Source organism: Mus musculus, chromosome 3 (genome assembly GCF_000001635.26).
Source record: "Mus musculus strain C57BL/6J chromosome 3, GRCm38.p6 C57BL/6J".
Lineage (NCBI taxonomy): Eukaryota > Metazoa > Chordata > Mammalia > Rodentia > Muridae > Mus > Mus musculus.
In genome coordinates, this window is record NC_000069.6 from 63,436,226 (window position 1) to 63,461,335 (window position 25,110).

At 37.9% G+C, this 25,110-nt stretch overlaps 1 long non-coding RNA gene across 1 annotated transcript; it reads left to right on the top strand.

Annotated features, from left to right (window-relative positions):
• Window positions 1-3,025: 3,025 nt before the first annotated feature.
• Gm34240 (predicted gene, 34240) lies at window positions 3,026-21,672 on the top strand. Its single transcript, NR_153189.1, has 3 exons — window positions 3,026-3,220; window positions 9,282-9,450; window positions 20,101-21,672. It is a non-coding gene; the product is annotated as a predicted gene, 34240 (long non-coding RNA).
• Window positions 21,673-25,110: the final 3,438 nt, after the last annotated feature.

Consider the following 25,110-nt stretch of genomic DNA (forward strand, 5'->3'; position numbering starts at 1 on the left):
TTGGCTCTTCATGATTTCTGTTGTCTTTGTGTCAAATGCCCCTTAACAAATGACAATTTATAGATGTGATTCAATTAAGGACCTGGAGATAGCAAGATAATCTCAGATTATCCAAGCAGGACAGTGTCTTAACAATGTTTTCTGTAAGAAGCTGGGAGAAGTCAGAGATGTAATAAAGGAAAGCAAAGTGATGTCCTTTCAAGAGGGAAGAAGGAACTCCAAGCCAAGGAATACAGATGGTTTATAGAAGCAAGAAAAGCCAAGGAAACAGATTCTCTCTTCCTGCTCCAGAGCAGCCAGCAGCCCTGCTGACATCTAGTCTTGAGCCCAATGAAACTGATTTTGACTCTGGCATCTAGAACCGTGAAAGTACAAATTTTATTACTTTAGCCACTAAGTCAAACTTATGAAGCATAGCAGCTCATCTCTTAATTTGGCTGAGTTTAGTTGAAGCTTTGATCTGTAGCTGAGGATCGATCATAGTAAGATGTGGCCTAAAAGAGTGAGGAGGGACTGCACGGCTTTCCCAAGACCACACAAAACCAAGCCACATAAAATTTCCCCAAAGTGAAATCATTTTTTTTTTGTAAGAAGCAACTAGAAAAGATTTAATGATAAAAATATAAATTATTATAGTCTAGCATTACTCAAAAAAAAAACTGAGAGTTAAAAGGATGGAAAGAAGAAATCAAGGAAAGAACTCTGGGATTTATAACTGCTCTCACCAAGTGGTGACTTACAATAACAAGAAATCAATCATTACTATATCAACTCCAAAGCAGCATCATGAGGAAGGGACAGGTATATTATAATCAGTGAGACTTACCCTCAGTTCATAACTATAACAAACATTTAATCTTTGAATTTAATAGTGAAGGAAAAGAATTGTAAAAGGATTCATAAACCCTTCCAAGCACTCCCATGACACAGAAAATGAAAATACATACACTAAGACTCTTAAAGGACCCAGTGGGAGGAAATATTTATTATTTTATTATTTAAAGTTCAATGTGCATCAGTTTTCTTCAGGAATTTGTCCCAGGGTATGTTGCTCATGCTCTGATGGATATAGCCCTATACTCAGCAGCATCTACTGGACTCTGTTCTTTGTTTTTTAAGACAGAGAGTATGAAGTTGAGAAGAAGTCATAGAGGGCATCTGGGAGGAGTTGGAAGGACTTGAGGGTGAGTTTGATTGAAACTCAATGTGTACATATATAAAATTGTCAAATTCAAAAAGATGTAAAGCACATGTGTGCATAGTGTGTGTGAGACTGGTCATGAGAATGATCTTTTAAAAGCCTTAAAAATTTTCAAATTATTTGCATTAATCTAAAAACAAGATTTAAAAATTACACAAGAGATATTATTATCTCTTCTCAACTATTTGAGTTAATGCTCTGGGACTTTATTTATTTATCTATCTATTTTGCTCTGGCTTCAGCTACTCTGTGATTTTCATAAATTATGGGGCATGTGAATCTCAGCAGTGGAACTACACTCAGGTCCCTTCATGACCTCCAGTTCTAGTGTTACCACTTGACTCTAGAGCTATACAAAAGCAATGTCAATTACATGAGTTTAATTGTTATGAAAAAGTAACTCTTTCCTCTAGAAGATACTTAGGTAATAAAAAAGGATTGTGCTTTCAAAACAGACTCCATAAATAATCTTCTTTTCAAGAAGTAGAGCATATATCCCATGCACTAGAAATATAGCAGGGCTTCCCATGAAACTATAGAATTCCTTTATAGAAAAGGCTATGCAGTTTCCACATGGATCTGGTCCTCCTGGGCTGTGATCATAATTCTTACCTGTCACTGGAGGAAGGGCCATGGTGAGAAGCACAAATGTGGTGTAGGAAACTGTCTCCACTAAGAGCCCCGATACTTAATGACCAGCATCGAGGAAGTATTCAAGGTGACTCCACTCAAGTCATGGAGGAAACCTTTGAGATGGCCTCTGTCGCTGTCTAATTGCAACATAGCGAGAGACACTAAACAAGAATCATCAAGCTTAGTCTAATCAATATATAGAACAATGAGGGGCAATAATGTTATGATTGTTTTGTACTAGTAAGTTTTTGCAGCTGTAAAGATTTGAAACAAGGCATATATTCATAGAATTGAATTCTGGGTGAGGAAAAGGATGTAACACATAGCCCAAAGAGCATAACTTTATGTGTCCAGCCACTGGATTCTACCATGACAACTTCAATTTTACTTCCTGTTGGATTATAATGTTATTACTTCACCAACCCAATCTGGAAGACATGGTAGGTGTTTCATAAAATTGCACAGGAAAACAAATGAAAGAAAAGTGGAGGCTAGGAGATGACTCCAAATGATAAGTATGACAATCGCAGGACTCCACTAAAATCTTTCATAGGATGTATATGATGAATGGCTCCATTGGTTCCTGGTGATGTTGCCAATTCCACCACCTTAGAATAACCACTTTACTTAACAACCTAGGATTGTTTATATTTTCTGACTCTGAGATACATAAAAAGAGTCAGGGGGTCATATATTCTGGATGTAGCTGTTATACTTTAATAACTCAGATTCATAATTATTCATTGAAATTATATTATATTCAAGGCACAAAGGTAAGAAATCCAAAATAAAATTAAATATTTAAGTAAACCTAAGTGTCTTAGGGAGAAGATCGTAAAATTAGAAGTGTAAGGGGTAAGAAGACATTAAACAGTATTCACTTTGACAGTGGTATTATACTATACTCTCAGAACCTTGCAGACAGATGTTCACATTTCCCAGCTGTTGGTAGTCAGGAGTGTCAGAACTGCTACTAAAGCAAATGTGGATCTTGCATGCAGGTGTAAAGTATAGGTACAAGACTGTGCAACCATGTAACCTGCACATACCTTACCTGAACCGCATGGTTTGTTTATAGATAATATGTTAATATAGTTAATGTGTAACAGGTAACATTATTGTGTAAGGATCTCACTTCCTAAGCTGGATTTCTAAGTTTTATTTTAAAAACCTACTGGAGGAACTAATAGTGTCAGATTCACATTCTCGTGTGGCAACAGCCAACAAGTGCCTGCGTTCAGCTCCATTCTTTAGACTGGGTAAGACATGGTCCCAGCAGCATGGTATTGTTTCTACACTTGTGTGAACAATCCAGAGAGTAGGGCCTGTTGTTCCCATCTGACTCCAAGAAGTACTGGGATTTGCAACCCTGACCCAAATCAAGAGGTATGTGAGCCGCTTTACAATTATTTAACACTTTATTTACAAACCTTTAACATTTTTAAGTCTTAACAGTAAGATCCTGAAATTGAGTCCCTTATAAGAACTGGAATGACCCCACTTTTCTGGTCATGCCAGTGGGTTTTGAAGGAGGTTAAACAATCACAGGGACCTACATTCAAGGAAGGACCAAACATCTTCCTTAAATACAGAATCCTAGGAAAATCTGGCCCAGAAGACAGGAAATGAGATTAAAGCAGCTATTTTAGAGAAAACACATTTCTTATAGGGTAATTCTTTCCCCACAGTTCCAAATGTCTTTGAATTCTACCAAGAATGAGTTCCAGGACACAGACATCTGGGTGATGTAGCCTGTTTTCCAGCACCCAGTTGATGTGTGGTTATCCCTGTCTCCACCTTAGGGACAGTGAGTGATAACTGAGTCATATGTTGTTTGCTGGCCTCAGTTGCCTGTGGTCTGGCAGTAACAGATCTGGGATTTTGCAACAGCTGCTTATGCCACCTGGGAAAGGAACTGGGCATGCAATTGGATAATTTTTATCATCTTATGACACAGGCTTTGCCTGGCCTAAGGCCATGTTTCTCTACTAGAAAAAAAAGCATGTCGATTGGAACAAACGTAGAGTCTATTTTAGATAGGGTCTCATGTAGCCCAAACTGGTTCCAGACTCACTGTGTAGCTGGAAATGGGATTGATCTCCCATTCTTCCTACATACACCTCCTGCATGCTGGGATTAGACATACCTGACCAGTGTGGCATCTTTGCTGCATCAGATAACAGGGTCTCGACCCTTAGTTTTTGCTGTAGTCTTAAGCTGTCTTTATATTTTGCTTCAAATGCAAAACATTCTTCAGTGATAGGGAACAGCTACAGTGTCTTACATGTTTCTATCATGTGCAAAGAATTGCCAGCAAGTAGCATGAAAATGGAAGCTCAATTTGTTCTCCTCAGTTTACTTTTAGGATATTTTATTGTTTTTAGAACACAGCATTGCATCTTCTCATTTAGGCAAGTGTCATAGTCACCTTCTGCCTTTGTCATCCAAGATCTCACTTTTAGACCACCTTCTAGAGGTCTCCCTAGTTATTTGGTCTTACATTTGCCTTTCCCAGGACCCTGTCCAGCCTCTCCTTGGAAAGAGGCAGTGTCCTTTGGATCCCAGCCATGGGAGAAACACTGATTATGTGATGACTACAGGCACTCCTTGTTCTCTGCAAACAGCACAGAGCAGTGAGGAGCAAATGTCGTGGGGGAATCCTCACTCCCCTTGCTGTGGGAACCCATGTTAACATGTATGGATGTTAAGACCAGGCATGTTTAGTGGTAAATATAACAACTTAACTGAACATATTTAGCTTCTAGCATCTGAGCCATCCTTAAGTTCTAGATGACAGCTAGGGGTCATAGAATTCAAAATAGCACTAACTAGGAAATCATCAAAGCTTTTCCATGTAAATGCCATCAAAATGGTATGTGTATTTTGAAGTTATGCAGATGGTGACAAAGGGAAATGACAAGGCAAACAACAGAAAGTCATCTACATGTATGTAATATGGGAAAATAATAGATTTAAATTTTTATTATGCCCTTGACTACTGAAATGTTCTGTTTGCTATTTCCATATCCCAAACACAGCAAAGACAGACATTTTAGATTAAATTTACTGCAGTAAGTTGTGTGATTGCCACTTAGATATGCAACAAGCAATCTACTTTTAATGGTACTTCTTGTTCTTTTCAAAGCCAGAGGCATTACCTGTTATCACAAGTTAATGACCCTAGTATTAATAATTCTTCTACTGTAACCTTTATTCCTTGATTATGTAGAGTTCTGAAGCCTTTTGGTCTTGTCTTGATTAAATCCAAATGCTAAGATTATCTCCTATCTTGTTATCAGTGGGTATCCAGGAGGGAAGAAATAAATAAAACCTCAGGCATGGAAGATTGATTAAAAGCAGAGCATAAAATGGAGGTTTAAGAAAGACAGTGAAGGGCTGGAGAGATGGCTCAGTGGTTAAGAGCACTGACTGCTCTTTCAGAGGTTCCGAGTTCATTTCCCAGCAACCACATGGTGGCTCACAACCATCTGTAATGGGATCCAATGCCCTCTTCTGATGTGTCTGAAGAAAGACAGCTACAGTGTGCTCATATACATAAAAATAAATAAATCAAAAAGAAAGAAAGAAAGAAAGAAAGAAAGAAAGAAAGAAAGAAAGAAAGAAAGAAAGACAGTGAAGAATCAAAGAGAGAAAGCAAGGAATGATCTCCCCCTTCTCTGTTTGTGGTGTGTGTGTGTGTGTGTGTGTGTGTGTGTGTGTGTGTGTGTGTGTGTGGTGTGTGTAAAGTTGAATAATCTAGCTGGAGGCAATTCTAGAAAATGGCTTTAAAAACTATCTTTTCTATCACTTGGAATTGACATACCTACTGTCTTAATTAGGGTTTGCTCCTGTGAACAGATACCATGACCAAGTCAACTCTTATAAGGACAGCATTAAAATGAGGCTTGATTACAGGTTCAGAGGTTCAGTACATTATCATCATGGTGGGAGCATGGCAGTGTCCAGGCAGGACTGGTATAGGAAGAGCTGAGTGATCTACATCTTCATCTGAAATTACCCAGGAGCACACTGTCCTCACACAGCTAGGAGGAGGGTCTCAAAACCTACTGCCACAGTGACATACTTTCTCCAACAAGGCCACACATCTTAATAGTGCCAATCTCTGGGCCAAGCATACTCAAACCACCATACCTACTTATCTTACTCTATCATATTCAACCTGTAAACAAGTAAAGTCCAATGTATTGTTCAGTGCTTCAGTCAGAGAATAGATAGGGAGAAGAGAAAGAAGAAAATTGTAAGTAGCTGACAGTTATCTAATTTTAAATTATGAATGAAAAATGACATAGAACCCAGAAAACAGCTGCATCTTTCAGATGGGATACAAGATATCATTCTCATAATACTCTTGATATCATGACCGGCAGGAAGAGCATCATTGCACACAATCACATGAGAAGCCAACATGTTTCTGTTAAAAGGTGGCATTCTATCAGACTAAATATTGTCCTAAGGGAAGACATACAAGGATTATTCTGAAAATTGTAGAAAGACATGACAATCCCACGGACTGGACCAGAAAATTGCATCAGGATGTGGCTAATGTAGAAGAAGAGCATTTGATTCATATAATTTTCTTCTCTGTTCAACACAACTGATCCTTCTTTTCTAATTACCGTGAATTTATCCAACAAAGGGCAGAAGAAATGTTTGCTTTTGATGACACATTGTTGTATTTAGAAAAAGCAACTAAAGGGATTGAATACTCAGAGAAGAAAACAGGAGACATATACCAGATCCTATTTTTGGCTCTTACTTGGAAGGACTAAGATGTCTGGAGCAATACCACAGGCATCCATCCACTAAATACCCATGCTTGTTAGTCTACTGCCATGTTTCTCTACAAATCATATATAAGTACATGATGCTCCAAAATGGAAGACCAATGCTATTTATTGTTAAATTCATGACAATCTCCTTTAAAATGCAATATTGTAGAAAACGTCCTTCAACTTTTGCCTAGTCTTTCTTTTTAAAAATTTTTATTTATTTATTCTATTTTCTATTTTTTAATTTATTGCTCTCAATATATCCTAACTGCAGTATCCCCTCCCTCCACTCCTCCCAGTCCCCTCCCTCCCACCCCCTTGTCACACTCTTCCAATCTTTCTTCTTTGAAAAAAAGTTGCAATTCCTGTGTGAATTTCTTCTTACTTTACTTTTAAGGTAGTTTCATTCTGCCCATGAAATAAAATGTCATTTTGTTTTATAGATAATTTTGTACAGCCCAATATCTCACATATTTCAGAAAGATAGTGGGCAAGAAAATACCTATTTCATCTTAAGTGTTTATTTCCCAAAAATATAAAGAATGAAGTTATTAGAAGAAAATGTTCTAAGAGATGGTTAGGACAAAGTATAAAAGAATATCACTTATGTTTGAGCCCTTGGAATGTCAACAAAGCCAGATTAATATGTAAGAAGATAATACAGGAGTGTCCAAACAGATACCCCATACAACTGAAATATTGTTTTGAAACTGAAATATTACACTGAGAGAACTACATTGTACATCTGCAGGAATCCAGATGCCATTTTGACCTCAGATCCCTAAAAGGAGTGATACTGTTTGTGCTCTACCCAGAACAAGATGCCCCAAGGAAAACAAATAGTTTGGAGAGAACTAGCAAGAATTCTCATTCACAGTGACCAAGTGTCTCTGGCTTAGAAACTGAACAGTAGAAGGAGATGAATGGAAATGAGTTTAAGAGAACAAGAAGTCCCAAGAAACCTGTGGTTGTTTGAGTGAAAACAGTCCCCATAGGCTCATAAAGAGTAGCACTATTAGGATGTGTGGCCTTGTTGGAGTATGTATGGCCTCGGTGAAGGAAGTATACCACTAGGGGGTGGGCTTTGAGGATTCAGAAACTCAAGCCAGACCCAGTGGTTCACGATCCCTTCCTGCTATATATGGATCTAGATGTAGACCACAGCTACATCTTCAACACTATGTCTGCCTGTGTGACACCATGACTCTTACCATGATTTTCTTAGTTAGGGTTTTACTGCTATGAACAGACACCTCAACCAAGGTAACTTTCATAAAGACAACATTTAATTGGGGCTACCTTACAGGTTCAGAAGTTCAGTACATTATCATCAAGAATGGAACATGGCAGCATCCAGGAAGGCATGGTGCAGGAGGAGCTAAGAGTTCTACATCTTCATTTGAAGGCTGCTAGCAGAATCCTCACTTCCAAGCAGCTAGGATGAAAGTCTTAAAGCCAACACCCACAGTACCATGACTACTCCAAAAAGACCATACCTACTAAAACAGGGCCATACCTTCTAATAGTGCCACTCCCTGGGCAGAGCATATACTAACCATCACAATGATGATAATAAACTAAACCACAGAAGTGTAAGCCAGTCCCAACTAAATGTTTTTGTTTATAAGAGTTGCCATGGTCATGTTGTCTCTTCACAATAATAGAAACCCTAACTAAAATAGAACCTCAAGAATTTTAGTGTAGAAAAAAAAATACACTTTATGGTTATAACCAATAACATAGTGACACTTATCTAACCTAGTTCCTGAAAAATAAAACAAACAAAAAAACTTAGAAAATAGCAAGTATACAATTCTGTGAGACAAATAGTAGACTAAAATCAGCATTTGTTATGTTAAAATATTGAATGGCAGTTTAGGGAATAGTTGAGATAAATTAATGGTTGTCATATCCATAATGTATCAGCAAGAAATTCTGGTGATATTTAATATATGTTTTGTGGCTGGTGTCTACACGGTTAATGATAGTCTTCCACAAAACAGAGATTTGCATATTTGAGCTTCAAAGGTCCTGGAAGATTACCTCCTGAAGGCCCTAATTTTACACAGGCAGAATACAAAGTACATAGGGATAAAGCATTTGAACAAGATGACATATATAGGCAATAACTCAACTAGGTTCCAGCAAAAAAATGCTGAATCTTCACTTTGGACCAATATTATTCCAGCTCTTAGGCACACAACTCAGATGCTACTAACACACACACACACACACACACACACACACGCACCTCTTAAACTTGAAAATTCTTGGGAGGTGCTTGGCTGACTACTGGCTAGTTTCATGTATCAGCTTAACTGAGATAAAGAGTAGCTGGCATGTATTTTTGTTTGTTTATTTTGTTTATTTTGTGGTTGCTCTGGATATGTTTGTAAAGACATGTACAGAAGAAACTAGCATTTGAACTGAGTTAAGACGTTCTACCCTTAACAACATAAGCAGTTAACATCAAATCCACTGTGTTCTGAATAAATCAAACATGTAGAAGATGAGTGATTTCTCTTTCTTATCTTGATTAATACTTTCATATTCTCTTATCTTCAGACATCATGATTTCTGGTTTGTTTTATTCATTGATTGTCTTTTTGGCCTTGGGAGTCTATGACTTAAGCCAGTACCCATGCTCTCTATTTTAGGATATTTCCTCCCAGGTTATGGTTTTCAGACCTTGGACTGTGAGTTAAAACACAAGCTCCCCTAGTTCTCATGTCGTTGGACTTGAATTGAATAACACACCTGGCTTTGTTTGCTGGACAATCGATAGGCTACCATGAAGCTCCTATATTCCTGTGGGCCATTCCTATGGTATGTATAACTCATTTTTTATGTATCCTTTTTACATTTTTCTCTGGACAATTTTGAGCAATAAATATTTTGGTACCAAGGAAAGTTATAAAGGAACAGTAGTATTAAGAGTTTGGAAGCTGGCCAGTGGTGGCACATGACTTTAATGCCAACACGTGGGAGACAGAAGCAGGTGGATTTCTGAGTTCGAGGCCAGCCTGGGCTACAGAGTTCCAGGATAGCCAGGGCTACACAGAGAAACCCTGTCTTGAAAAACCAAATAAGGAAAAAAAAAAAAGAGTTTGGAATGGCTCTGTTTTAGTTAGGGTTTCTATTGCTAGAGACAACATGACCAAGGCAACTCTTATAAAGGACAGCATTTAATTGGGGCTAGCTTTTCTAAAGTTCAGTCCATTCTTATTATAGTGGAATGCATAGCAGCATCCAGGCAGACATGGCACTGGAGGAGCTGAGAGTTCTACATCTTGTTTCTAAAGCAAACAGAAGACTGGCATCTTCAGGCAGCTAGGAGGAAGCTCTCAAAGCCCACCCCTACAGTGACACACTTCCTCCAAAAATCACACCCATTGAAAAAGGCCACACCTCTTCATAGTGCCACTCCCTGAGCAAAGCATATTCAAACACATTAGTCTATGGAGGCCAAACCTATTTAAACCAATATAGGTTCTAATCTGATCATATTGTAGAAAATGATAATGACTTGATTTTTCAATGGAAAAAAAAGCACAGTTAGCCCATGACATGAGATCTTTAGATAAACACACAAAATATCAACATGGGATATACTTAAGCAATCACTTACAAGAAAGCAGGGAACTAATTAAATCCTATGGCACTTATGCACATTTTTAAATGTCTGTGGAATACACATCATACCTTCTTATCTTGGTTGTCAGTCTATAGTATTACTGAGAAAAGTAATAGAAGGATGATCTCAGGGACTGAAATTCCAAGCTAAATACTGTGTAAAGACTCAATGAGAAAGCCTTTTTTCATGAAGCAGAGCTGAAATTACTGAAAACTAAATGCAGCTCTTATTCTGTAACTAACTGACCAAATGGTAATTCAAGTTAAACACCCATATTCACAGAGGGCATTAATACTGTTGCACAGAGGGCATTAATATACAAAAAAATGAAATTCTGCAAAATGGAATGGGCTCAGGACCCTTGGTCACTAAAGATACTGAAAGCTATATTATAATGAACATTCTTTCCAAGGTCTCACCAAGCATAAAATCTGCCTTTCCTCCTACAGATGAAGAGGATTCCATATTGCTGATAACAGCCTTCTGACCTCTGTCTAATAGGATTAATCTGAAACTAGTTATGATAATGATAATGGCTTCCTTTGGGGCAGCTAACAATCAAGGCTGTCTCTTCAAGCCCACCCCATACCAACTCTTTGTTTCTAGACTTCAAGATACAATGATACCTAATGTTGATAGTCTCTCATTGAGACTGTCCTCCCAGGTGATTCTAAGTTGTTTCAAGTTGATAATCAAAACTATCCATCACAGTGAGAAAACCTTTTAGTCTCTTCTGCCATAGAAAGACACAGTGTCCTTCTCTGATTGACTTCTATCCTGTCAGAATGCTTAGAAGATACAATCTGTGACTTAAGTATCACCACAAGAGTATAAAAGGCAGATAAATACTGGGACTCTAAACTGTTTCCCATTAAAAACATGCTTTAAGTCTGGCGTGATTTTTTACTGGGTAGTGCTTACATGTAAACATAAGGACCTGAGTTCAAAATCCCATAACCTATGTAAAAATCATATGTTGAGGGTACTTTAACCTCAACATAATGTTTGATCTACTATAACTTGTAATTGTGAGCTTAAATAAAACTTCTTTTCTAAAAAAGGATAATAAAAACAAGATAGTGTGATACCATACAATTGACATGCAACTAATGATTTAAGAATATGTTTGTGGACAAGTCCCTTCCGGTCGGCGCCAGCACTGGGTCACTTTGGGTGCGGAGTCGGCTGATACCCCCAAGGTCCTGAGAGGACTCTCCACAAGATCTTAGGACCACCTGTGAGTGGAACACAACTTCTGTTCCATTCCAGTTGCACAGGACCAGCATTAGGGAAGCAGAAAACCCAGCCTGACCAGGGTCACAAGTCCCTTTGGTCGGCGCCAGCACCAGGTCACCTGGGCAAGGAGTCAGAGGACACCCCCAAGGTCCCTAGAGGACAGCTTTTGAGGCAGACCCCGTTTCTGACTCCAGACATCCAGGCACCTTCTCTGCACAGGACAGATGTCCTCCCGCCCGGGAGGGCTTAGCCAGAGCACATGGGAAAGCCATCTTGATTCCCGGATCAAGACTAGTCTACACAGGTGAGAGTGTGGATTATAGAAGCTAACAGCTTCTGGGACAGGCCCTGTTTCAGGCCTTCATCTTCTGCCAGAAGGCAGGTCCAAATGCCAGATACCTGTGCACCTTGCCTGTAAGAGGAGAACTTGCCCACAGACAGTGCTCAGATCACTGAAACTCAGGAGAGAGCTAGTCTCCCAGGTCTGCTGATAGAGGCTAACAGAATCACGGGAGGAACAAGCTCTAACCAGAGACAACTATAACAACTAACTCCAGAGATTACCAGATTGCAAAAGGCAAACATAAGAATTTTACTAACAGAAACCAAGACCTCTCACCATCATCAGAACTCAGCACTCCCACCTCACCCAGTCCTGGGCACCCCAACACACCGAAAAGCTAGAACAGGACTTAAAAGCATATCTCATGATGATGGTACAGGACATCAAGAAGGACTTTAGTAACTCACTGAAAGAAATACAGAACACTGCTAAAGAGTTACAAGTCCTTAAAGAAAAATAGGAAAACACAACCAAACAGGTAGAAGGACTTAAAGAAAAACAGGAAAGCACATCCAAACAGGTGATGGAAATGAACAAAACCATACTAGACCTAAGAAGGAAAGTAGACACAATAAAGAAAACCCAAAGTGAGGCAATGCTGAAGATAGAAACCCTAGGAAAGAAATCTGGAACCACAGATGCAAGCATCAGCAACAGAATACTAGAGATGGAAGAGAGAATCTCAGGTACAGAAGATTCCATAGAGAACATCAGCACAACAATCAAAGAAAATGCAAAAAGGTCCTAACTCAAAACATCCAGGAAATCCGAGACACAATGAGAAGACCAAACCTACAGATAATAGGAGAAGATGAGAATGAAGATTTTCAACTTAAAGGGCCAGCAAATATCTTCAACAAAATTTAGAAGAAAACTTCCCAAACCTAAAGAAAGAGATGCCCATGAACATACAAGAAACATACAGAACACCAAATAGACTGGACCAGAAAAGAAATTCCTCCCGACACATAGTAATCAGAACATCAAATGCACTAAATAAAGATAGAATATTAAAAGCAGTAAGGGAAAAAGGTCAAGTAACATATAAAGAGGCAGACCTATCAGAATTACACCAGACTTTTCACCAGAGACTATGAAAGCCAGAAGATTGTGAACAGATGCTATACAGACACTAAGAGAACACAAATGTCACCCCAGGCTACTATACCCAGCCAAACTTTGAATTACCATAGATGGAGAAACCAATGTATTCCATGACAAAACCAAATTCACAGGTTATCTTTCCACTAATCCAGCCCTTCAAAGAATAATAACAGAAAAAAAAAAAAAAACAATACAAGGACAGAAACCACGTCCTAGAAAAAGCAAGAAAGTAATCCTTCAACAAAACTAAAAGAAGACAGCCACAAGAACAGAATGCCAACTTTGACAGCAAAAATAATAGGAAACAACAATTACTTTTCCTTAATATCTCTTAATATCAATGGACTCAACTCCCCAATAAAAAGACACAAACTAACAGAATGGGTAAACAAACAGGACCCAACATTCTGCTGCTTACAGGAAACCCATCTCAGGGAAAAAGACAGACACTACCTCAGAATGAAATGCTGGAAGACAATTTTCCAAGCAAATGGTCTGAAAAAACAAACTGGAGTGGCCACTCTAATGTCTAATAAAATCGACTTCCATCCCTAAGTCATCAAAAAAGACAAGGAGGGGAACTTCATACTCATCAAAGGTAAAACCTTCCAGGAGGAACTCACAACTCTGAATATCTATGCTCCAAATACAAGAGCAGTCACATTCATTAAAGAAACATTAGCAAAGCTCAAAGCACATATTGCACCTCACACAATAATAGTGGGAGACTTCAACACACCACTTTCATCAATGGACAGATCATGGAAACAGAAACTAAACAGGGACACAGTGAAACTAACAGAAGTAATGAAACAAATGGATTTAACAGATATCTACAGAACATTTTATCCTAAAACAAAAGGATATACCTTCTTCTCAGCACCTCATGGTACCTTCTCCAAAATTCACAAAACAGGCCTCAACAGATACAAAAATATTGAAATTGTCCCATGCATCCTATCAGATTACTATGGACTGAGGCTGCTCTTCAATAACAACATAAATAATAGAAAGCCAACATTCATGTGGAAACTGAACAACACTCTTCTCAATGACATCTGGGTCTAGGAGGAATAAAGAAAGAAATTAAGGACTTTTTGGAGTTTAATGAAAATGAAGCCATAACATACCCAAAATTATGGGACACAATGAAAGCATTTCTAAGAGGGAAAATCATAGCTCTGGGTGTCTCCAAAAAAGAAACTAGAGAAAGCATACACTAGCAGCTTGACAATACACCTAAAAGCTCTAAAACAAAAGAAAGCATATTCACCCAAAAGGAGTAGAAAGCAGGAAATAATCATATTCAGGGGTGAAATCAACGAAGTGGAAACAAGAATTATTCAAAGAATCAACCAAATGAGGAGCTGGTTCTTTGAGAAAATAAACAAGATAGATAAACCCTTAGCCAGGCTCATCAGAGGGCACATGGACAGCATCCTAGTTAACAAAATAAGAAATGAAAAGGGAGACATAACAACAGATCCTGAAGAAATCCAAAACACCATCAGATCCAGGCTATACTCAACAAAACTGGAGAACCTGGATAAAATGGACAAATTTCTAGACAGATACCAGGTACCAAAGTTAAATCAGGATGACGTTAATGATCTAAACAGTCCAATATCCCCTAAAGAAATAGAAGCAGTCATTAATAGTCTCCCAAACAAAAAATGCCCAGGACCAGATGGGTTTAGTGCAGAGTTCTATCAGACTTTCAAAGAAGATCTAATTCCAGTTCTTCACAAACTATTCCACAAAATAGAAGTAGAAGGTACTCTACCCAATTCATTCTATGAAGCCACAATTACTCTGATACCTAAACCACAAAAAGACTCAAAAATATAGAGAATTTCAGAACAATTTCCCTTATGAATATCGATGCAAAAATAGTCAATAAAATTCTCACTAACCGAATCCAAGAACACATCAAAACAATCATCCATCCTGACCAAGTAGGTTTCATTCCATGGATGCAGGGATGGTTTAATATACGGAAATACACCAACGTAATTCACTATATAAACAAACTCAAAGACAAAAACTACATGATCATCACGGGAGATACTGAGAAAGCATACGACAAAATCAAAAACCCATTCAGGATAAAAGTCTGGGAAAGATCAGGAATTCAAGGCCCCTACCTAAACATGATAAAAGCAATCTACAGCAAACCAGTAGCCAACATCAAAGTAAATGGTGAGAAGCTGGAAGCATTCCCACTAACATCAGGGACTAAACCAGCCTGCCCATTTTCTCCCTACCTATTCAACATTGCACTTGAAATCCTAGCCAGAGCAATTTGACAACAAAAGGATATCAAGAGGATATTAATTGGAAAGGAAGAAGTCAAAATATCACTTTTTGCAGATGATATGATAGTATATATAAGTGACCCTAAAACTTCCACCAAAGAACTCCTAAACCTGATAAACAGCTTCAGAGAAGTAGCTGGATATAAAATTAACTCAAACAAGTCAAGGCCTTTCTCTACACAAAGAATAAACAGGCCGAGAAAGAAATTAGGGAAACAACACCCTTCTCAATAGTCACAAATAATATAAAATACCTTGGCGTGACTCTAACTAAGGAAGTGAAAGATCTGTATGATAAGAAATTCAAGTCTCTGAAGAAAGAAATTAAAGAAGATCTCAGAAAATGGAAAGATCTCCCATGCTCATGGATTGGCAGGATCAACATTGTAAAAATGGCTATCCTGCCTAAAGCAATCTACAGATTCAATGCAATCCCCATCAAAATTCCAACTCAATTCTTCAACGAAGTAGAAAGAGCAATCAGCAAATTCATCTGGAATAACAAAAAACCTAGGATAGCAAAAAGTCTTCTCAAGGATAAAAGAACCTCTGGTGGAATCACCATGCCTGACCTAAAGCTTTACTTCAGAGCAATTGTGATAAAAACTGCATGGTACTGGTATAGTGACAGACAAGTAGACCAATGGAATAGAATTGAAGACCCAGAAATGAACCCACACACCTATGGTCACTTGATCTTCGACAAGGGAGCTAAAACCATCCAATGGAAAAAAGACAGCATTTTCAACAAATAGTGCTGGCACAACTGGTGGTTATCATGTAGAAGAATGCAATTTAATCCATTCCTATCTCCTTGTACTAAGGTCAAATCTAAGTGGATCAAGGAACTCCACATAAAACCAGAGACACTGAAACTTATAGAGGAGAAAGTGGGGAAAAGCCTGGAAGATATGGGCACAGGGGAAAAATTCCTGAATAGAACAGCAAGGGCTTGTGCTGTAAGATCGAGAATTGACAAATGGGACCTCATGAAACTGCAAAGCTTCTGTAAGGCAAAAGACACCTTCAATAAGACAAAAAGGTCACCAACAGATTGGGAAAAGATCTTTACCTATCCTAAATCAGATAGGGGACCTATATCCAATATATATAAAGAACTCAAGAAGGTGGGCTCCAGAAAATCAAATAACCCCATTAAAAATGGGACTTGGAACTGAACAAAGAATTCTCACTTGAGGAATACCGAAAGGCTGAGAAGCACCTGAAAAAATGCTCAGCATCCTTAATCATCTGAGAAATGCAAATCAAAACAACCTTAAGATTCCATCTCACACCAGTCAGAATGACTAAGATCAAAAACTCAGGTGACAGCAGATGCTGGCAAGGATGTGGAAAAAGAGGAACACTCCTCCATTGTTGGTGGGATTGCAAGCTTGTACAACCACTCTGGAAACCAGTCTGGCGGTTCCTCAGAAAATTGGACATAGTACTATCGGAGGATCCCGCAATACCTCTCCTGGGCATATATCCAGAAGATGTCCCAACTGGTAAGAAGGACACATGCTCCACTATGTTCATAGCAGCCTTATTTATAATAGCCAGAAGCTGGAAAGAACCCAGATGCCCCTCAACAGAGGAATGGATACAAAAAATGTGGTACATTTACATAATGGAGTACTACTCAGCTATTAAAAAGAATGAATTTATGAAATTCCTAGGCAAATGGATGGACCTGGAGGGCATCATCCTGTGAGGTAACCCAATCACAAAAGAACTCACACGATATGTACTCACTGATAAGAGTATAAGCCCAGAAACTTAGAATACCCAAGATACAATTTGTGAAACACATGAAACTCAAGGAGAACGAAGACCAACGTGTGGACACTTGGCCCCTTCTTAGAATTGGGAACAAAACACCCAGTACAGGGGAACGCCAGGGCCAAAAAGTGGGAATGGGTGGGTAGGGGAGTGGGGGGGAAGTTATGGGGGACTTTTGGAATAGCATTGGAAATGTAAATGAAGTAAATGTCTAATTAAAATATAAAAATAAAATAACATCACCATAATTCCAAAAAAAAGAATATATTTGTGAACTTCAAAAAACTATTTATGTTATATAATTTGTACAAGCCAAAATTCAGACAATATGAATTGCAAAGGATACTAATAGTGGAAAATAATGTTAGAAAGGCCATAAAACTGGATGAGATTTAGTGTATTAGTCACAGTAAGAAAAAGATCTGCTTTTAATGTTACATAATAAGAAAGGGAACTAAAATTCTTTTGGGTTGTTGGTTAAAACATGGATTAAAGACAGTTCGTCTATGAGAAAATAAAAAATGTTCAATCAGCCTTGGTTTACCATAGAGCAGTAAGTTCAGAGAATTAATGATTGGAGCATCAGCACATATTTTTCATTTAACATTTACTCACTTCCATGGAGAAAGATGTATCACTTACCATTACTTTAATGCATATATTTGGAGGTGATCCAAGTGTAGAGAGACTCTCTTGTACTGTATAGAAGCATCAACTGTCAATAAAAAGCCTATGTCCAATGAGTTGAGGCAGGATTAGAAGAAAGGACATCTGGTGTGTGTGGGGGGTGGGATTTTCGGATAGAGTTGGGGCACAGGAATTTGCCCTGGAACAATGAGGAAGATAGTTACATGACACTGAGGACCAGTTAACAAACAATCTGGCACTCATAGAATAAAATATATGGGTTATCAAGTTATGAGTTAGTCAGGGAATAATCCAAAACTTTTGGCTGAGGCATTTATTCATAATAACTCAGTCATTATTAATAAAAGGCATTATTTTAGGGACTTAGGTGTGAATGGAAAGCCCACAGTTATATCCAAACTCTGTAGTTATTTTCTATAGGCCTATCTGAACATTGGAAACTACAGTCACTCTACTGAAAAAAATCTAAATAAAATGGAAACCAATGGACCCCAAGGTAACAATCTATGTGGTAGCACTCAAGTCTGACAGTTCAGGTGGCATCAGTTATTGTAAGAACATCAGAGTCAAGGCACCAAAAAGAATGGTCTAACTTCCCCAGATGTGGTGTTGGCCAGTGAATTACAGTGTTTATAGGTATAAAATAGACAACATGACTACTAAATATCTATAAAAGCAGAAAACTTAAAAAATACTATTTAAAAGTCATAACCCCTCAATCAATACCTAGACTTGTGTCATTTTATAGATCCCCAATTCCTTAAATGCTCAGTCCCTTAAAGGAAGGATACTTCCACAGTACCAAAATCATATATTGCTAACACTCAATTTTCCTCTAGTAAGAATTGTGGCTCTTAGTATGACAACTTCATGTCAAAGAGGAAAAAAGCACTCAAGCCATTTAGAAACACTGGGCTTGAGCTCTAGGCTGTACTGACTCCAGGAAACATAAAATGCCATTCAGGTCAGAGTAGGTGTTTAGAGAAGTTGTAAGCTATTAATAGAATTTGGTATGGAATTTTAATCCAGCAATATGGCTGCTCTGGCAAGAGATCACATCCAAAGTCCTAAGTCTGTGTGATCTAGCTGGAATGCAAACATGACACACACATTTAAAACCTTTGGCTAGAATACAGACATACCACCCTTAGTACACACCTTTAATCCCTAATGGAGGAGTGCAGTTCAGTGACTGCAGTTGAATTGAGTTTAGGCAATGCAGTGAAGTTCAGTGGAGTTGACTTGGGTGAATTTGGAGGTATATGTAAAAAAAATGTCACTTACACATGGTAACATTTGGACTTCTTTTCTTTTTTTTTTCCATTTTTTTATTAGGTATTTAGCTCATTTACATTTCCAATGCTATACCAAAAGTCCCCCATACCCACCCACCCCCACTCCCCTACCCACCCACTCCCCCTTTTTGGCCCTGGCGTTCCCCTGTACTGGGGCATATAAAGTTTGCATGTCCAATGGGCCTCTCTTTCCAGTGATGGCCGACTAGGCCATCTTTTGATACATATGCAGCTAGAGACAAGAGCTCCGGGGTACTGGTTAGTTCATAATGTTGTTCCACCTATAGGGTTGCAGATCCCTTTAGCTCCTTGGGTACTTTCTCTCGCTCCTCCATTGGGAGCCCTGTGATCCATCCGTTAGCTGACTGTGAGCATCCACTTCTGTGTTTGCTAGGCCCCGGCATAGTCTCACAAGAGACAGCTACATCTGGGTCCTTTCGATAAAATCTTGCTAGTGTATGCAATGGTGTCAGCGTTTGGATGCTGATTATGGGGTGGATCCCTGGATATGGCAGTCTCTACATGGTCCATCCTTTCGTCTCAGCTCCAAATTTCTAATTTGAATGTCTTTTATTTCCTTCTCTTGACTGGTCTTCCAGCACTGTGTAGAATGGCAGGGCTGTAAGCAGGCATCTTTGTCCATAATATGGTATATAACTTATGGGTATCAAACAACAACAATAAGCACCATTCAATGATGGTCTTCTCTAGTGTTAATATTAACATGCTTCCAGTCACACATAAATAGTCTTATTATGTGAGTTGATATTATGATCACTTGCATTTAGAGTTTAAATACTATTTAAAGAATGTTTATGAATTACAAACCCTAATGTATTTGTGCTGATGAACTTCAGTATAAATATGATTTGACTAAGGCCCCTGTGCCTGGTAAAACAATATTTCTTGGTATATCTATGACAATGTAGGTATGTTCCTAAAAGAGGTGAGCATTTGAGCCAGCAGATAGATAAAAGATATCTATCCTTACTACTATAATAGCATCATGGGGTTGTTAAAGGCCTAGAGAGAATTAAAAGGTGAAGAAAACAAGTAAATTTTCATTTTCCTTGAGCTAAGATATCTTATCTAAGTGATCACAGGTCCTGGTTCTTACAGCTTCAGACCTTGGAACTTACAGCAAAGTTTGCTGATCTCTCTCAGGCGTTCAATCTCAGAGTGGGATTTACATCATCAGCAACCATGAAGTATGGCCCACACGTAAGTTACTCCACTAAATTTGTTCCTTATTCATGTTACAGATGAAGGACTTCCCAACTTCCATCATCTTGTAAACCAGAACCTAAAAGATTTATTTAAAAAAATCTTTGTCAGAGATAGAGATAGAGATAGTGATAGAGATAGATGATAGCTAGATAGATAGATAGATAGATAGATAGATAGATAGATAGATAGATAGATAAAGTTGACTATAGATACAGATCTATACATACTACTTGTTCTGTTTCTCTGAGGAAAATGTACTTGGAAATTACTAGCTTTGTTAGTGATTCTTGTGATTCTTAAAAGTCAATGAAGGCAATATTCTACCCAAACTTCATCCATTAGCAATTTGTATTCGTGCAAATTCTCTATAGTTTACATCTCCTGAGATAGTTTCAAGTTTAAATAGAATATCATCAGATAAACTCATGTGGCTATCATAGGCTAATACTGCTAAATTTCAACCCATGGGATAATTTAAAAGAAAATTAAATTTAGATTTCCAATCAATAAACTGAAGTTATGGCTCATTTTATAATTAGCAGTTCTTTTTGCCTGTCTTACATAGACCTTTAAATGCATATTTTTAGTATAACGTACAAAGGATTATTTGTTCTAATTTTTTCTGAATATGGTTTTATGTATTTTTCATAAACATAGTTTAACGTTGATAGAATTAGAAAATAGGGAATAATTTCTTCACTGCTCCATAGAAAATGTTATGAATCTCAAAGAATTTGCATAACCTGAAGCAATTCCCTTCTATGAATGGTTACTCTACAACTAGCTCCCACACAGAATAGCTTATATCAACCTTGATTAGATTTTTGGTAAATTGAGGAACTTCCGTCATTTATCTTAATTTTAAGACCACTTACAATATAAAAAAAAGTCTAAACAACAAGATGGTGATGCTGCTAAGACCAGGTCAAAGGGGAATTCTTGAGCAATAATTTAACAGATAAAATAAATCATGGGAGGACCACAGAACTCTGTGAATGAGTAATGAGAAGTTTTATTTATGTTTCCATTCAGTGATTTTCACTAAGAGTCAACTATTGAAGTACTCATTTCTATGGACACTGAGGAAGATATTTTATTTGCTAATTCTGAGATGATGTCCCTAACCTAAATTCCCAGCATTAATAACTCACATATCCATGTTTAAAATATGGTCTTATTAACTCAGAGCTAGTGTTTTACCTCACTAGCAAGGCAGTTCAAATTCACCCACTTCAACTTAATCATTACTTCTTAACTCCTGGCCCCAGATTTTTGAAATGTTAAATAATATCAAGGTGCAGTCTTTGGGTTTCTTATATGTCTAAACTCACCCTGTTGTCTCTTATAAAAGCATCAAACACCATACACACCCTGATTGCTCATACATTTGTCCCTCCAGATAAAAATCTTGTTTGGAAATTCCTATCTTTTATATTCAAACTCCTAATCAATGGTTTTATTTGTATAAAAAAATAAATAAACAAAACAACCTGACCACTTCTAAACTAAATGGTCACAAAGCTAGTGTCCTAGAGCACATGACCATGACACACCACTAAGAGGAACAAAACAACTAGTTACAGTAGCATTAAAAAAAATAGAGTACCCCATGCTAATGAGATATCTACGCAGGCTCCAAGTGCTTAGCCAAACAGCTTCCTTTCCTGGGCATCCCTTCATGCAAAAAGTGTTTAATCTCTGGTTCACCCTGAGTTAGAGATATAAATACTCATCCTCCATGAATAAAACAGTTTAGACAAGCAAGGACTGTCTCCTTCATCAAAGACTCCTTGCATCCCCTCTGCACTTTTGTCAGTCACTCAGAGCTAAGTGTGAGCACCCTCCCCCAACCAAACCCCAGGTTCATCAAGGGCCCATTGACTCCATTCCCAGCTCCTCAAGGTAGTGTCTTTGGGTTCACACTTTTGACCTCAAGAACTAAGACTTTCTTCTTTCTTTCTTTCTTTCTTTCTTTTTCTTTCTTTCTTTCTTTCTTTCTTCCTTCCTTCCTTCCTTCCTTCCTTCCTTCCTTCCTTCCTTCCTTCCTTTCTTTCTTTCTTTCTTTCTTTCTTTCTTTTTTTTAAAAAAAGAAATTAGCATGCTTGGATTAGGATCATGACCCAGTTCGTAACTCTGCTTCCTGAAAGTGTAGTAGCAGGGGAACTCCAGGAAACACATTGTCTAGTGCCCAAAAGTAGTATCAGATTCTAAATATTATCTTTCAATAGAAGATAGTAGGCTTCCTTAGAAAAATGGCTCATTCACCAGAGGAGTCTTAAGTGTAACACTTGAGTGTAGGGAAGTTCTCGGTAAAGTTTTTACCCGGACTCACAGCTCCTAATGATATCAGTATGCAGTAGTCATTCCTTAGTCTCAAGCTCTACTTTCTCCCCTGCATTCACTGTCCAGACTCACAATGTTCTTGTCTTCTTATCTTTCCCAGAACATACAAATGCATTTGCATAAAGGGTCTTTAGCAGAGATGTTTTCAATATTTGAAGCACATTCTAAGATATGTTTGGCCATTCCCTTACCTTTGTTAGGTTTATAGACCTTTCCAACTACAAATTTTCACATTGCAAATAGACTAGGCCTCTGCAATCAGACCAAACAACTGCAATTCAAATCACATTGGCTTCCTACTGCCCTTAGGAGGAAGGATGGGGAAGAGGAAGTGGAAGAAGAAGGAGAAGGAGGAGGAGGAGTCTGTCATAAGATGAGGCACATCTCAATAAGATGCAGATAATACCACACCAGCCCAGTTCACTGTGTAATAGTCATGCACTATGTGACATTAATAAACATAGTCACACTCTATAATCAATGCATGTTCTGAAGCCATAACATAAAAGAAAAAAGATTAATTTATTATTAGCTCAGAAGATATAAACTCAGAACATTATGCCAGCAGACTAAACTCTATTGATCCTTTATAATTAATAGGTAATATTTAAGTACATACATAGTTTTGCACATATATAGAGAATATTTCAAAAGTTGGAAGGTTGGGTCAAGTTTATGGTTCCCAAAAATCTGTGACAATTAAGGGGCTTTCTGCTTGGAATGATGGCATACTATATAGTCAAATTTTTACCAGGTAGCTTTTGCTCTTTAGGCTGTACCTGGAGATACTTGAGTATATGACCAAAGAGAGAATAAGTGCTTCAGAAAAAAGTTGCCAAGATTAAGCTCTAAAGTTGGTCAATTTCATATATAAACTTCAATTTTTTGATGTACATTATGCTTGAAAATGCTAGGTTATAGATAATTTTAATGACTGAATATAAAGGCATGAATTTAAAACTATATATGAGAATCTTGGTTGGCAAACAACAACAACCAAAAAATCCTTAGCCTTTAAAATTCCATGCCTCTGCCCCAGTCTCTGACTGCAACAGGTTCTTCCTGGGAATTACAGCAAACAGATGATCTTCAGGCCTTCCCTCCCCCTCCTCTCCTCCAAATCCAATCCCTCGGTCTCATCCACAGCTCTATACAGACCACCTACTGTAGCTCTCTGTATTCTCTCCACCACTCCGCCCATCCGCAGCACATCATGAGAACTCATTGGCACAGGTGAAGACTTTTTGAATAGGACCATGATTAGCACAGGCACTCATGTCAACAATTAAATGTGACCTCATAAAACTGAAAAAAAAAAAACTTCCATAGAGCAAAGTATACCATCATTTAGACAAAGTAGCAGAATTGAAATTTTTTATACCAACTACACACCCAATAGAGTGATAACATACATATAAAGAATTCAAAAACCTGTATATGAACAAATCAAATAACCCAATTTTTAAAATGAGTTGCAGATATAAACACAAAATTCTCAAAACAAGAAATTCAGAAAAATTTAAAGAAATATTCAACAACCCTAGTAATCAGGGATGTGAAAATCAAAGCTACTTTGAGATTTTATCTTACACCAATCAGAATGGCTATGATCAATGCAACAAAGCACAGCTCATGCTGGCAAGAATGTGGAGTAAGGGGAACGCTCATCCATTGCTAATGGGAGTACAAACCTGTAGAATCACTATAAAAATCAATGTGACTGTTGCATGGGAAGATGGGAATAGATCTGCTTCAAGCTCCAGTTATACCATTCTTAGGCATATACACGAAAGACATTTCATCCCACTCCAGAGACATCTGCTCAACCATCTTCTTTCCTAATAGCCAGAAATTGGAAACAACCTAGATGTTCATCAAAAAATGAATGGATAAAAAATATGGGACATTTACACCTTGTAATATTACTTAACCTTTAAAAAATGAAACTCACAGTTAAAGGGATGTACTAGAAGAAAAAATCATCATTAGTGAGATAACTCAGACACAGAATGATAAATATAGTACATACTCACTAGTATATGGATATTAGCTATTAAGTCATTGATAAGTAAACTAAGGCCTGTATAACCACAGAGATTAGGTAACAAGTAAGGGACTATTGGGATGGATGCATCTCCCTAGGAATTGGAAATATAATTGATATTTATGGATAGTTATGGGAGGACAGACTGGAATGGACAGATCAAACTGGGTGGGAAAAAAAAGGAGAGGCAAGAGAAGAAATAAGGGAGAAACAGCTAAAACTAAGGTCCATTTGGGGTTTCATATGAAAACTTAATATATTAGAAACTTTCATATATGTGAACTTTAATATATACATGTGTGTGTGTATGTGTGTTTGTATGTGTGTGTGTGTGTGTGTGTGTGTGTGTGTGTGTGTATGAAGGTGATCTAAATGAAATCACCAAATAAGGACTGAGACAGACCTCCAACTGGATATCTCTCATCATCAAATAAAGCTTCCAGTGCCAGGAATGAGTTATATCTAACTAAGTTACTGTCCAAAGTGTTTCCGTGGGAACCCTCAAACAATCCAGA